Here is a 14521-nt window from a genome sequence, read left to right on the forward strand (position 1 = left end):
GCTTTATGCAAATAATAAACTTTATTTGTAAGTTATCAGGAAATAAATTAACATTATGAACAGGCAATAAGATGTTAATGAATCATTTAAAATAATGCATCTTATAAATATTACTAACGTAATTTACAATGACAATCCAAAATTGCAATTGGTGACTGATTGTTTATTGGTATGAAGGCTTTAAAGGCGGGAATGTAGAGCTTAACTATGTTATAGCTAACGTAATGATAATGTTTGCTACGTTATCATTACGTTATAATAAGAGTATTTTCAGTATTCTGAGTATTCGAATTAATTATTGTTAACTGTCCCTGATTTTGTACTACCAGACCTTATTGGCCAGGCGCATTGCAATAGAATAAAAAAAATATTAATGTGCTATATTTCAGAGTGCTCACTTGAAGGTGATTGGAAAAAGGTGTAAAAGCTATAAAAATTTCATTGACAAATAAGCACAAATACATTCATCCGCTTAAAACTTTAGCAGCTGTAACCAATCATCGTTTTTAACTTTAACAAAATAACACGCTTTAACGGCGATCTGTTGGAATCTTTAAAAGCGTAACTGGTAGCACTCGAGAGGTGACCACGTCCAATAAGCGAATTATTGCTTTTCGCTCATGCTCCTAAAGTGCAGTAAATAATGTAACCAGCTAACCACACGGCGTCTCCCCCACCTCTCCGAATCCTGTCCGCATTTCATGCATTTACTCCCGGCGAACTATGAAATTAAATTTGGCCACAACATGAGGTGTGTTGTTCAATAATTTTCTAATTAATTTGCTTTTAGTTATAATTTACATTACTGTACAGATTAAATGATGGATGATTTAAAATTACAGCATACATTAAAGTTTATTGATGTACATTTTGTATTTACCACGCGCTAGTACCGTACGCTGTTCATACTAAATAACATTTCAGAATGGCATTTTATTTATTCATATTTTTATTAACCACATCGCTCGAGCACCCCACGGGCGTCAAAATATTCTCGAGTGGATACAAAGAAATCCTAAGAGCAATAGTAAACCTCCAACTAGATGGACTATGGACATAGTCTAGGTTGCGGGTCACTGGATATGGACAGCGCAAAGACCGGAAATTTTTGGGATCAATGGGATGTTTGGGGGAGACCAATGCCTTGCAATCGTCTATCCAGTGACTTGATAATTATCTACATGGAATCATTTACACATTCACAAAAGCTCGCGTATATATGTCATAAAAGAATACCAAGAGAACCCACATTTTACCTAAACTATAATCAGATGGTTCTTCCCTATAATCTCATTCAACTACGCTGGTTCCAAACTTGCTTATTTGAGAAGAACCCCTAACAAACATTGTCGGCTTGTTTTGTAATTACTTTTACAATATACTTGAAACAATATGATAGCAATTAATTCCCAAATTTTTACAATTTTTTTATTTTATGAACTTAAATTTCTTATTCTTCTTTTGTTCTAGTGATTTAATATACCACATGATAATTCATTAATCATTGAGTTATATGAGAGCGTATTGTAATCCCGTACACAGTTAAGAAAAGTATTATTAATTTTCTGAAGCCTAGAGTGTGGCCAAAATTAAACATTATAAAATTGATATGCAAATATTAACTTTTTAAAATTTTAGAAAAAAACTTAAAACAATAAATTAATTTACGTGCGTCCATTATTCACATGTTTTTTCACGTTTGTTGTTGACATATTATTGGTATTTTAAGTAAAACTTTACTATTTCTTAAGTAAATGGTTCGCAATCTATTCCTGGAAAAAATATCTCTAAGAAAGGCCACATAGCTTGTTTTTCCCGCAAACCTGATTTAATTTCTACTAACTTTTTTATAATGTAACCTTAAATTAAAATTTTTTGCTAATAAGCTGACTTCTCGGGCGCATTGAAAAGATAATATCCGTTACAAAATGACAGCTATCACAGAGCCGTCCTGTCGAGCTGTCACAATAAATTTTACTGTTCAACTGAGTACCACGATCGCTAAGGCTTAAATTCTGAAAATAATGTTTTTAATAAATAAACAGGAAATTCTTTCATTTAATTGTAAAAAATTGGTACTAACTGCAACCCAAAAGGCTCGATTAATTTAGCGATACTTTTTTCATTTTTCGTTCAGCCAGGAGGAAAATTTTAAGGGATAGAAAAAATAAAAGAATTGTGAATAAAACAGTGAAAACTATACTTTTCTTTTCCGCTGCAATTCGCAGTGTGCCTGTTTTCAAATATTTGACAACAATTAAATCCAAAAAAAAAGCATACAAAGGAAGTATAATCCCGTCATTACTAAAGTTGCGAAATATAAACTTATTTTTGTAAATAATCAATGTTCACTATTAAGACATGGAATCAATAAATAATGTGAGAACTTGGAAATTAATTTTATATTTACTTTGTCTGTACGAACTCCGTCGTGGCAGCTGCTTAATAAATAAATATGAAATTTAATTATTTGAATAAAATCATTTTTATTCTATCTTTTCACTATTTTTAAAATTTAACTGTAGCAATAAGCATGATTTTATCTATAAAATTTCTAAATCATCAATTTTAAAATTAATTCAATCTTAATTTTAACTTAGTTGAAGATTAACAATTCAGGCGTGCCTTTCGTCATTCACCCGTGAACTAAACAACATTAAAGTACTTAGTATCAGCAGCAAACAAAACTCCGTCATACAACATAGTTTCACAAACAGTATTTGAGTTACTTAAGCAACCGAAACTATTTTTCAAGCGTTCAAACGCAAAGGATTAACAATTCCTTGTTCAAAGGACGAGTAGATTCGTAAACGTTCCTCTCAAGCCTCACGTGTAGCGCGGCATATCTATTTAAGTTGTGTTTACGCGGTGTGATTCAAGTCGGCCGTTGCTTTTGATGTAAAAATCATCTGTCTCTACAAACGTGTCGGGCAATATTGACACGACCAACCCATACTCGCTTGATGTGGATACTGCCAAAGAGCATGGTCGCGGAACGTTTTTTTTAACCATGATATTATTTTATTAACAAAAGTTACTTTAAAACCTTATATTTATAAAATTTAATAATTAAAACATTGATTTATTTATTATTAAAAGACCAGCATATTACTGTTTATACTTATAGGTGCATGCTTTAACTTAAGCAGACAATGTATGTACATTTACAGAAGCGCAACAATTTTTTTTCAGGCAAGTTCCAAATCCACATAATACACATAAAAACAGAACGACACAATCAAATAGTAAATATTAACTGAATTCAAGATTAAATTATTTGAAAAATAAATTATTATTCTGCAATGTTTAAATTACTTGAATGTTTCATATTTAAAGTATTAGCATAAATATGTTTAGGAGATTGTGATTAAGTTAAATCTTCTTGCTATTCATTTGAATCATTTGTTTCCATATTTTCGTGAAAAACAATTTGGGCATAATGCTTGATCTATATTTTTATGTATTATTTTTTTAAATATTTGATATAACTTCTATGGGACAGCCCTTAGTTACTAGCAATGGCCACAAATACGTATAAAATTCTTAAGAAATTGGAGCGTATCCAGCGAGTGAGAGATCCTTTGCGCCGTTGGACCGGGTCACCGTAGTCGTTGGCACGTAAGCCCTATAACTCAAGATCCCAGAATAGGGCTGCCCTCGCAGACGCTAATGCCAAGCGGCACCTTTATTATTTTTTCCAGTTTTCATCACTTCACGCTCAGTCTGTCTTTTGATTCAGTGGCTGTGTAATGTGCTGTTGGCGCATTTATTTTGCACTCTTCCCTAGGTGTTGCCAGTTTATTTTGTATTCTCTTGGTGGTGCCATTTACTCTGAGTCGCTTTGAAGTGAAAGCTCTTTTGATTTAGCAGCGTAGCGAGGTCCGTGCTGACCGCACTGCAGATTCAATGATACTTGTGTGTGTAGAAGCCCGCATGTGTAAATTTGTCCTCAGGATACTGATAAAAAGTAGAAAATACTTTCTGTTTAACGTCTATCTATGTTTTGTACGTTTTAAATATATTTTATATCATCTTTGCTTACAGTATTTATTTAGATGAATGCCTATCTTCTTTATACATACAAATAAAAGTAAATCGTTAAATGAGTTTCTTAGCTTAATAAAAAATTACAGTTCGAAATTATCAGCTATTTTGTTCATATTTACGTTAAAATACAAGGAACGTTTATTTAGGTTAAATCAATAGAAACATTGCAAGGATATTAGTTAAAAAATACTTTGCACACTATCCCTTTTGGCACTATTTATCGTCAATCAAAACCGTAAACATTAATCTTAAGATATAATCCGATTAAAAAAATCGTGTAACTAAAAGCATAACAATGAATATATAACCACAGTGTTCGTAAATTTCAAATAAAAAAATACTATTTTAAATAAACACTTTTTTTAAAGTCACATAGTGTGAAACACAAACATATTCGTAATACGTTATAGGAAATATTTAAATTTGTACATATGTTGATGACAATGTTTACAGCATTTTTATTTAAATTATGTAAAACAATATAGTTATCCAAATTAAGTTCATAAAGCAAAACAAAAAAATAAATGTAAAGCCAAAAAGACAATAACTATTATACAAAGATAAATTAAAAAATATAAAAAAGGCAGAATACGCATTAAATAAGGAATAAGTATTATATAATAAGGACTACTTTTTTTGAATGATATGGTCTGGTTAGTAAAATTGATGACGGATTAGCGTAATCCTATATCTTAATTTATACATGTGTTTACTTTTGGATAAAGTATACATTTCAACGGGATAGCCGGTTTCATTTCTGATGCAAAAAAGTTACAAATAGAATTTGATAGTAGAAAATATCGAGAAATTCCTTTCGTTATTTTTATGCTGTTAGTGTTAACATCGTTTCAGTTATCGGAAATCCACGGCTGGGCAAAGGCCTCCTCCATAGTTTTCAAAAAAGTCTGGTTGGAAACGGCCAGCATCCAGTGTCTGACGGCCTACGCCTGTTGTCTGCCCAGCTTATAGATGGATACTCTGCACTGTTTCCCAGTCGGTGGTCTCCACTTCACAACATTAAGACCCCAGCGTCCATAATTTCTACTACCTAGCCTGCACACTTGGACTTGCCAATTCGCTGGGCTATGTCGATTTCTTTCGTTCTACGGATTACTTTATTCCCGTATATATAAAGATTAATATTTGTGTTAACATAGTACGTAATAAATATGTTACTAAGAGAGTGAAATATGTGGTTTTATTACCTACAGGTATTTGTATAAACTCGATAACGCCGTGGACTTAATTCTATAGATTGATTATAAATTAATACGTTGCAAATTTTGTTTAACATTTAGGTACACTTTTTTGGCCCACAACCTTCTCGTGACAAATTGATGTCTTTAACAATTATTTATCGGAATTTAAATACCTCTTATATATTGGGACTTAAAAGTAGTTTTTGATTATTGTTTTTAATAATTTTATACTATAATATTTCACAATATATTTACTGTTTTCTATTGCTTTCTATACCTAAGATACAAGTGGCATTATAATGTGTTTTCAATGTCACTAGTTTATTATGCAATTTTATGTTTAATACTTTAAGAAAACTTAACAATAAAAACAAATAAAATATAGTCAGCGAGTACGACATTTTTAAATCAGCCATTTACATAACCATTTACATTTAAAGTAAATAACATGTGCGGGTGCATTATATAAATAATTATAAACAGAATTATATCACATGCAGTTTATAAATAAAAAATACTACTCCGTAATATTTCCACACGAGGAGTCTTACGAATAAATTTACACAAACAATAACCTAAGGTATTTCCTAAATATTGTGACTTGTTTTAACAATATACAATTACACTATAGTAATGCCCGCGGTACGCGAGGCCAAATAATACTAGCGATCAAATGCAGATATAGGGCTCGCTTTCTTTACACCCCTAACGACACCCACATCTGTACCCTAAACAAAAGAATCCGTCCACAACTGTTGTTTTAAAACACTAAGCTAACTTCAACTTTCAACAATTTTCGGTTGTAAAATATTATAGCATCCTCGGCGTGCCATAATACTTCACTGCGATTGCCAACCCACCTGCCAAACGTAGCGACTATGGTATATCAACCCAGCCAAGACTTCTTCCTCGTTAGTGATAGTCTAAAGCATAAATTATTAAGAAAAAGCTTTAGATGAATACGATCAATGACTTAAACTATATCATCATCATATCAGCTGCGAGACGTCCACATCTGAACATAAGCCTTACTCATATACTTTCAATAGGACCAGTTGGGAACTGCCCGCATCCCGTTTCTTCCGAAGGCCTTAATCAGACCGGTTGTCTAGCTTGTAGTAAAACGTTCTACGTTGTGTTTACAGGACTGTAATCTCCACTTCAGGTAACTATCACTTGAATTTACCAATTCACTGGGTTATGTCGGTGACTTCCGTTTGTCAGACTTACTTTCTTATATTTTCATTCAAACACATAGAAAACGCCATATTTTAAATGTCTTCAGTGTACGTAACATTCATAATACTTACAAATCCTTCTTTATCTTACACGCTCCTTGCGAACTTATGAGGGCTCCTTACACTGTTGGCACAATGCATTCTCGTCGTCACAATGAATTTCACAAGAGGGAATGTTATTGAATGGATATTTGTTCTTTAGTAATTCTTGTTCAAACAAAATTTATAATTTTTATTATTAATGCCCAAGCCCAGGAGTGCACAGTTAAACTTTTTTCTAAAATCAATTATAAATATTCATATTTATAGTTTTCAAACAAAAATTGAGAACGTGTAATATTTCCTAATATGCCTCAACAGACCAATTACATTTAAAAACTGTATCCTTCCGTATCCACAAGCAATTATAGTAATCTATACATACAAAAAATGATTTTTTTTTATCATTCACCATTAAAATTTAAACCTTGTACATTATTTTAACGGAAAACCTTATCTACTATATTATTGTAAACCTATTATATTATTGTTAATACTATATCAATGAAAATTTATTAAATTATAAGAAATAAAAAGACACGAAAAATAATGTATTTTATTTATTATGGATTGCCAACAAAATTTACAATATTTTGGTATGGACAATTTCTTTTTTTACTTATATTAAATTAATAACTTAAACTGCGGCAATGAAAATAAAAACCAAAATTAATATAAGCAACAGGCAGGAAAACCTCAACCGAATTCAGCTGGTCATCATCATAATCATCTTCATTTCAGCCATACGATGTCCAGGGCTGGACACAGGCCTCCTCAATAAATTATCAATAAAAGCGGTTGAAAACGACTTGTATCCAGCATCTTCAAACGACTGCAAAGTCATCTGTCCACATTGTGGGTGGAGGACGTACGCTGAGTTTGCCGGTCAATGGTCTGCACTCCGAAACCATAAAGACCCAGCAGTCATGTTCGGTGCGCCACGTGGCTATTGTTAGTTCAACTACCAATAATAAATAATTAAAAAAGGTAAAAATATATTTACGTTGCAAAAAGGTTTTGCATGAGCGTGATAAGGTAGCGAGGAGAAAACGAATTATATTCTGTCACGGAACTGATAGTGAACGCATAATGGGCATACGGAATAGATGAAAAATTATTCACACTCGCGAGTACTGACTTTATACACATCATAGATACATATTGACAGGGGTGGTGCGTGATCTCGCGAATTTTTTTCAGGGTTGAGTGTTTATCTTTTTAGTTATTAATTATTTTATTAAACATCATATAAAATTAGCTGCAGTACAGATGTTATACCGTTTTCTCGAACTAGACAACGCAACGCTAATTTATGAGATTGTAATCAATTTTCATTTTAAAGTAACTATTGAATCCCATTTTTTTCCTGTTCACAAGTCACTCACTTTTAAGATTCATTTCGCCACTCCGTGGCGTGTCTATTTCTGTCTGTACCTCGTGTCCCAAATTCAAAAAGAATTTAATAAAAAGATTTTTAATGTTATCTTCAAACTTTATCACGCATCCGAAATTTGAAGCCATTTTAGGTGGAAAAGTTCAAGTAAAAATCTCTTCGGGTCCCATTGTATTTAAATTAATTATCAGTCTTTATTTTGTAATGATTTGTTTTGTAATGAATTGATTACTGTGGTTTCTTAGTCTTTAATTTTCTTTTATTTTATTGTCGTTTATCTATCTTGTATTAAATATGTAAATAAATTTGTAAAAAAATGTGTAAATAATATATTTATCATGTAATTTGTAATAACTATGGTGTAAGCTCATTTTAAATAACTGTGATGAATTAAACTGAAAATACCAAAATAAAATATTCCTTAAAAACATCGTCAACCCTGGCGACCTCGAACGTTTTCGTCTGGGAGCGCGCCGAAGTCGGATGTCAACGGGTGACGCGCTCTGAATGTACCGCGTCGGTAATAAATAGAATACTTTTATCGGGCAACCCACACTCGCCCGCGCAAATATTGTGCCGCCGTAATCTGACTCCGTTGCGTGTCTTTTGTGAGCGCGAGACCTCCGGGTGCCTATAAGTCAATGATCTACTTCTTTATGTCTATACGATTTTACCCTATTCGATAATTCAAAACATTCCATGCAAAATGTATGGTTGAAAATATTGCCACTAATGACGCATTTTAAATATAATAATAAGATGGCAACGTAGTGGTTCATAAAGAGAATGCAATTCAGCTGCAATCTGCAAGCTCGGTATTCAATGAAGAACGAATGCTATTTACAATAGCAATTAAAACCATGTACGAGTAGATTGGAACGCATATAGCTCTTTGGCTGTTAATTAAATTGATACATTCTATCTAAAAATCGGTGGCCTCAGAAATTATATGTATCGTAATAATTATTGTTTAGTGAGAATAAGCTTTTCCAAAATTTATATTACTTCGTCATTAAATTAATTATGGTATACTACTTGTCGCCGTAGACTTAGTGCCGCCATAAGTTATTTGTCTGTCCTATTCCATTAGAGTTTCAGAAAAATCATTTTATCCAGAGTTATAAAAAATAGGTGTAAAAGCTGAAACAAAACTTTTTGCTGAAAAATGTGCTATGTATTCACCGCTTAAGTTTTCACATATATAATTAATCCCTGTATCGTAACTGACTTGAACATCCTTATTCTAGTGTTATTAAGGGATCTTTCCTAACAGTAACGAAACGGAATTTATAATTCAAATATCAGAGATAAACAAAAATTTTAGTTGTCCCAGTAGCTAAACATTCTACTAATCAACCTCTTTAAAATTTTATATTGCCAATATTACTAGTATCTAACGAAACAAATAAAATGTACGCCGCTGGGAAGGATATTACTATTTAAAAAGGATATCAATCAATCTAAAATAATTTACTAGTGAAATGATGTTCTTTCATTTATCAACAAAATTTTAAGACGTTCAATCAGTTGTTGATTAAGCTTTAACAAAAATTCGTGGCATTTAGTGATATAAGTTTTATTAATCATTTTTGAACTATAATGCAAGGAAAATGAACAAAAACTTTTTATCGTTAACCAATTTTCAGTTGTTTCAATCTTGGCACAATCGCGATGTAACATCAAAGTGCACCTCTGTCGAAAATTTATTATAATTTATAATGCGAACGTTTTCGCGGCCAGCACGTTTCGCATCGATTATCCATTCGTATTTGAATTTCGCCAACAGCTTAGTCCAGATTTGTTTTCATTTTGACGCAAATCTTTGATGGATCACGTCCATATTGTCGGTAGCTTTTTATCGACGCCATGTTGTAAATTCCAAGGGTGAAGATAAGTTTATACGACAACATTATATTCAATGTAACGAAATAAATACAATAACGAGGCGACGGACGAACGTCAATTTTTAAATCACTGTTTCTTATGTTTAACATATTTAATTACATATACTATTATAAATTTAAATTAACGCCACAATAATCATTGTTATGTGCACTATTTGAAAACTAGGACTTGCAACTAAATATTACTTCTGACTACCGGGCATCCTTCTTCAGAGACGGTGTAGAACGTAAATCATATCATCAGGCAGTGTGAACTGGTGAACGCTATATTTATTTTGGTCATTTGTCCTATGTGCTAGATCTTTTTTTACCGTCTGTATGAAATCGCATTTTCGAACAGTTGCGCGTACATAACGCAATACATAACATGATTACTGAAGAGACAATCTAATTATACGTTAAGTTTGAATTGAGTTTTCAGATCTATTACATTCCCATCATCTAGTACTGGGCAATAAGAGAACCATAGTGTAAGTTGAATCTATTGGTAATTGTAAATATTTATATGTATTCCGGTTTATAACGTGTCCTTGTTCGTAAAATAACTAAACTAATACAATCTATCGAGGTGATGCGTTCAAATCGGTACTCCGTAGGAAGGTAACTATTTGAATTTATATAAACATTTTATTGTTTTTGGTGCTATTTCCTCGTACGATTATAGATTTTGGACGGTTCAACTAGATCTTACACATTTGATCAATTCACTTAGATTATTGTTCGATGATTAAGATGAGACAATAACCTATTATTCTTACATTCTTCATTTCTTGTTAAGAGATGCGGCGTTGGCAGGTCCTCCACTAGGTAGTCCGATGTCAAGTCCGAAGTCAAGTTCGCGGGAAGCAGCTGAATGTAGATAGCGTAAGATTGGTCCCTCAGGCATTCATTTGGGGAGATCTACGCCTTGCAGTGTGCGTATATCAACTGATATGATGAAAATATAAATAACAGATAGAATACCAATAACTTCTGGATCGCATTAAGTCTGCTTTTCTAGAATAAAAGAGCGATTTAAATATAAATATTTATAAAGTATTTAATTATCGTGAGTGGTTCGCAGTTTGTGCATTAATTACATAGCCAGCAGCGTCCTTTGCGTACCATAATACTGCGATCACCAACCAGCCTGCCATGCGTTACGAATATAGTATATCCCCTCCTCATATTACATAGGTCTTATTGTTTATTTACTCTATAATATTTATTATCTTATTGTCTTTATGTTTTGATATTGCTTTAAGTTTCGATTAAGATAATGATATAGCCTATATATATACCTACTTTCAATGAAGATATTGTGCGCGTCTATCATTAACGCACCACTGCTTTTAGGATTTGTTGTAATATATATCGTAAATATTTATATTTACGTTGATGTAATTGTTTACTTAAAATAAAATAAAGATAACCTAAAAAAATAAGACCCAAAGGCATATATCATTAATAATTATAAATCGTCACTTTATATTACAAAAAGACGAAGGTACATTATATTACATATGTATTATTAACAAGACCTGACACAACACATGACAGCAGCCAAAAATGTTAGAAATAAAATGTGAATAAATTTTAAAACGCCGCAAGGAAACGACGGCGACGAAATGTGTTATTCGGCGTAGCGGTCCCCGGTCACCGGCTAAAATGTAAAAACGGTTCCCTTGCATATTTTCCTAAGTGCCATAAAATATGACATTTATTACGGTCAGATCTGCTCCAACCACTATTGATAGGCAAATGAGAGTTTTTTAAAAGAAAAACGATGTCTGCTTTTTATGTGTTCTTTGAATAAGGTTATTTTTTAAAGGTTGCTACTTGCAAGTTGTGCGTAATGGCCTGACTAGTTTTTGTAACCACTTCTCTCGAAAGATTCCTAAAAGTAAATAAATGTATGTAGGATGTTATTTAAATGAACTAATTACGTAATCTACATGTACATTATATATTTATGATTATCTTTAACAAGACTCTTTTATGTTATTATAACTCAATATTTTTCTTGACGTTATATATATACGTATCTGTATAAAGAGTATTAAATTAAATCTCAATTCAGTAAATTTGTCCGATTAACAGTTATTAATAATAAATTTACAAATATTTTGTATTGGTAAAATTTATAGAGGATAATATAAAGTTGTATACACTCAAATCTTTTATATAAATTGACCAAACTATTAATATAATCTAGAACAAACTAACACGTATTCTAAATGACTGTAACACGAATTAATTCCGTAATTTACATTTATACTGTGTTCGTCATTACATATTTATAAACTGTCCTAAGTTGGCATTTGATATATTTATTCTGTTTTTATCGTGACAAAAGGTCAGACTTTGCGTTACAGTAATTTAAAGTTTCCGCGGTTAGCCGGTTATAGGGTAATGCGGCTTGTTACTTATAATTACTCTTAATTACTTAATCATAAACTGTAACAAAGCACGACTCGGCTTCTTACAGACTAATTTGACCTTATAGAGAAGCCATTGACGTTTTAGATCATTTGGACGGAGGTTCTATGGAATAACCTGGCGCTAGGGCCCCTCATAGGAAACTTAGGGTTTGACTGTCACTAAATTCGCGTTATTTTTCATTTTGGATCCACACTGTTAAAGCTTCACCTGATAATATAAAGTAGACACTAAAAAATTAAATAGCGATCATATGCTTACAAAATGTTACCTTATTGAAATAAATTTAGACCAAGTTTATTAAAAAAACTATACACGAGAAGTCTCCGACAAAGCTTAATCAATTTTATAATATTATTTATTGTCTTATGTATATTTAACATTGTGCTGATCTCGAGAGTTTACAATTTAAATTTAAATAAATATAATACAATAAAATATAAACATTAAACGTTATATAACATAAATACCCATCGTAGACAAAAATGCTTAAATTTTTTTTAATGGGGTGTACAAGATTAGTTTCATAAGTTATCATGTCTAAAAATACTAAAACAACGTATTACACGTCATTAACATCAAATAATGTAGCTTCAAAAAACATGTTATCATTAAATTGTCTAAAATGTAAGCTTTCGACTACACTTAATGTCTTTACGCATTTAAATATAATAAAAACGCATAACTCAAGAAAATATTATAATATAATGTATGAATAAGTACCTAAAATTTTTTAACCAATAGTACGCCTTTCAATGGCGGCTATCAAAGCACTCTCAAACTGCTATCATTGCCGATAATGGCAATAACTCAACGAATAGGTCAAGCACAATAGTGAGTGCCACCTATAATCGTAGATTAAAGCCTTTATCCCTATGAGCACCTCGGCCACAATGGAATGGAATATATTGCCGAAAAGTAGCCACATAAAAGTGACATATGGTTCAAAGAGAGGAATAACAGTGTGTGTGTGTGTTTGGGTACCATACTACTAACAATTTCTTTTCATATTTCGTTAATATGTACACGTAAAAGTACACGAAGTTAATATATATGAGATTGTCGACCAAGCCACGGTTAAACAGGCGTGGATAGGTTGCCTGACGACATTTTTAAGATCACGGCCAGTTGCTGGATGCGGGCAGCGCAAGATCAATCACAGCAGCAATATTTTGAGGAGGCCTATATTTTGCAGTAGGCATCTATCGGCTCACTAAAATGATACAGCAAATAAATAAATAATTACCTGTGGAGTATTTAAAGATGTTGACATCACAAGATTAAGGTCAATTTTACATTCCGTTATTATGTTAATTTTGATTGACTGATCAATTCAGCAATGTTTTTTTACATTTATTATGTGTTGCCATTATTGATATATATTTGTTAGTAAATTTTTATTGACATAATATTCAATTTTTGTATCTCTAATTCTTAGTATCCGACATTGTTTGGTTTTTATTATAAATTGAATTTGCATTTTATATGATGATTAGACTTTTGGTGGTTTAACTTATTTTAAAATAGGATTTATTTATTTATAATTTTTATGACGAAGTTGTCGTTAAGCTGTATTTATTTATAATGATAGTGCTCATATTTCTTGGTTATGTGTTATATTTGGTGTTTAATTATAATAAATTAATAACTGTCGCTGTTAGAGCTAAATAAATAGGTAAAATTAAATAAAAAACAATTTTCTGCTGACATAGAAACGTTATATATTATTTAACTGAAATATAACACAACAGTTTTTACTTTTTACATGTAATTAGAAGAATAATAGTAGCATATTGGTTAAATCCACCTTGGCTTACGATGGAAGGGACACTGAAAATTTCTTTCATCACCTCTTATTAAGTACTTTATAGGTTTTACTGTGCAACAGAGATAAGCTATCAGATTTACAATATAAAGTTTAAGTTTTTAGGCACTCATGATATTTTTATGCAAAAGTCACAATTAAAGTATTTTCATCAAAAACCTTTATAATTATCGCTTTACATATTTTTTTATTATCTAAAAAATTGGTCGGTGGATGAACAGACGACTTTAAAAAGATTGTCGGAAGACGTGGAGGACGGCTCCAACCGGTCCTATTGGAAATCTATGGGGGAAAGCCTAAGTCCGGCATTGAACTTGGATGGAATAATGATGGTGATGACAACTTTCCAATATTCTACAGTACAAAAAGAGCCATGAACTACAACATCCGATGTCCATTAAAAACCTACAATGATTTTAATGCGAAGATACCAGTTTTTATGACGAATCTAGAAATAC

The sequence above is a fragment of the Battus philenor genome, unplaced genomic scaffold (genome assembly GCF_028537555.1).
Source record: "Battus philenor isolate CCGP_79_NKW_IND1 unplaced genomic scaffold, ilBatPhil1.0.hap1 SCAF_12, whole genome shotgun sequence".
Taxonomy (NCBI): Eukaryota; Metazoa; Arthropoda; class Insecta; order Lepidoptera; family Papilionidae; genus Battus; species Battus philenor.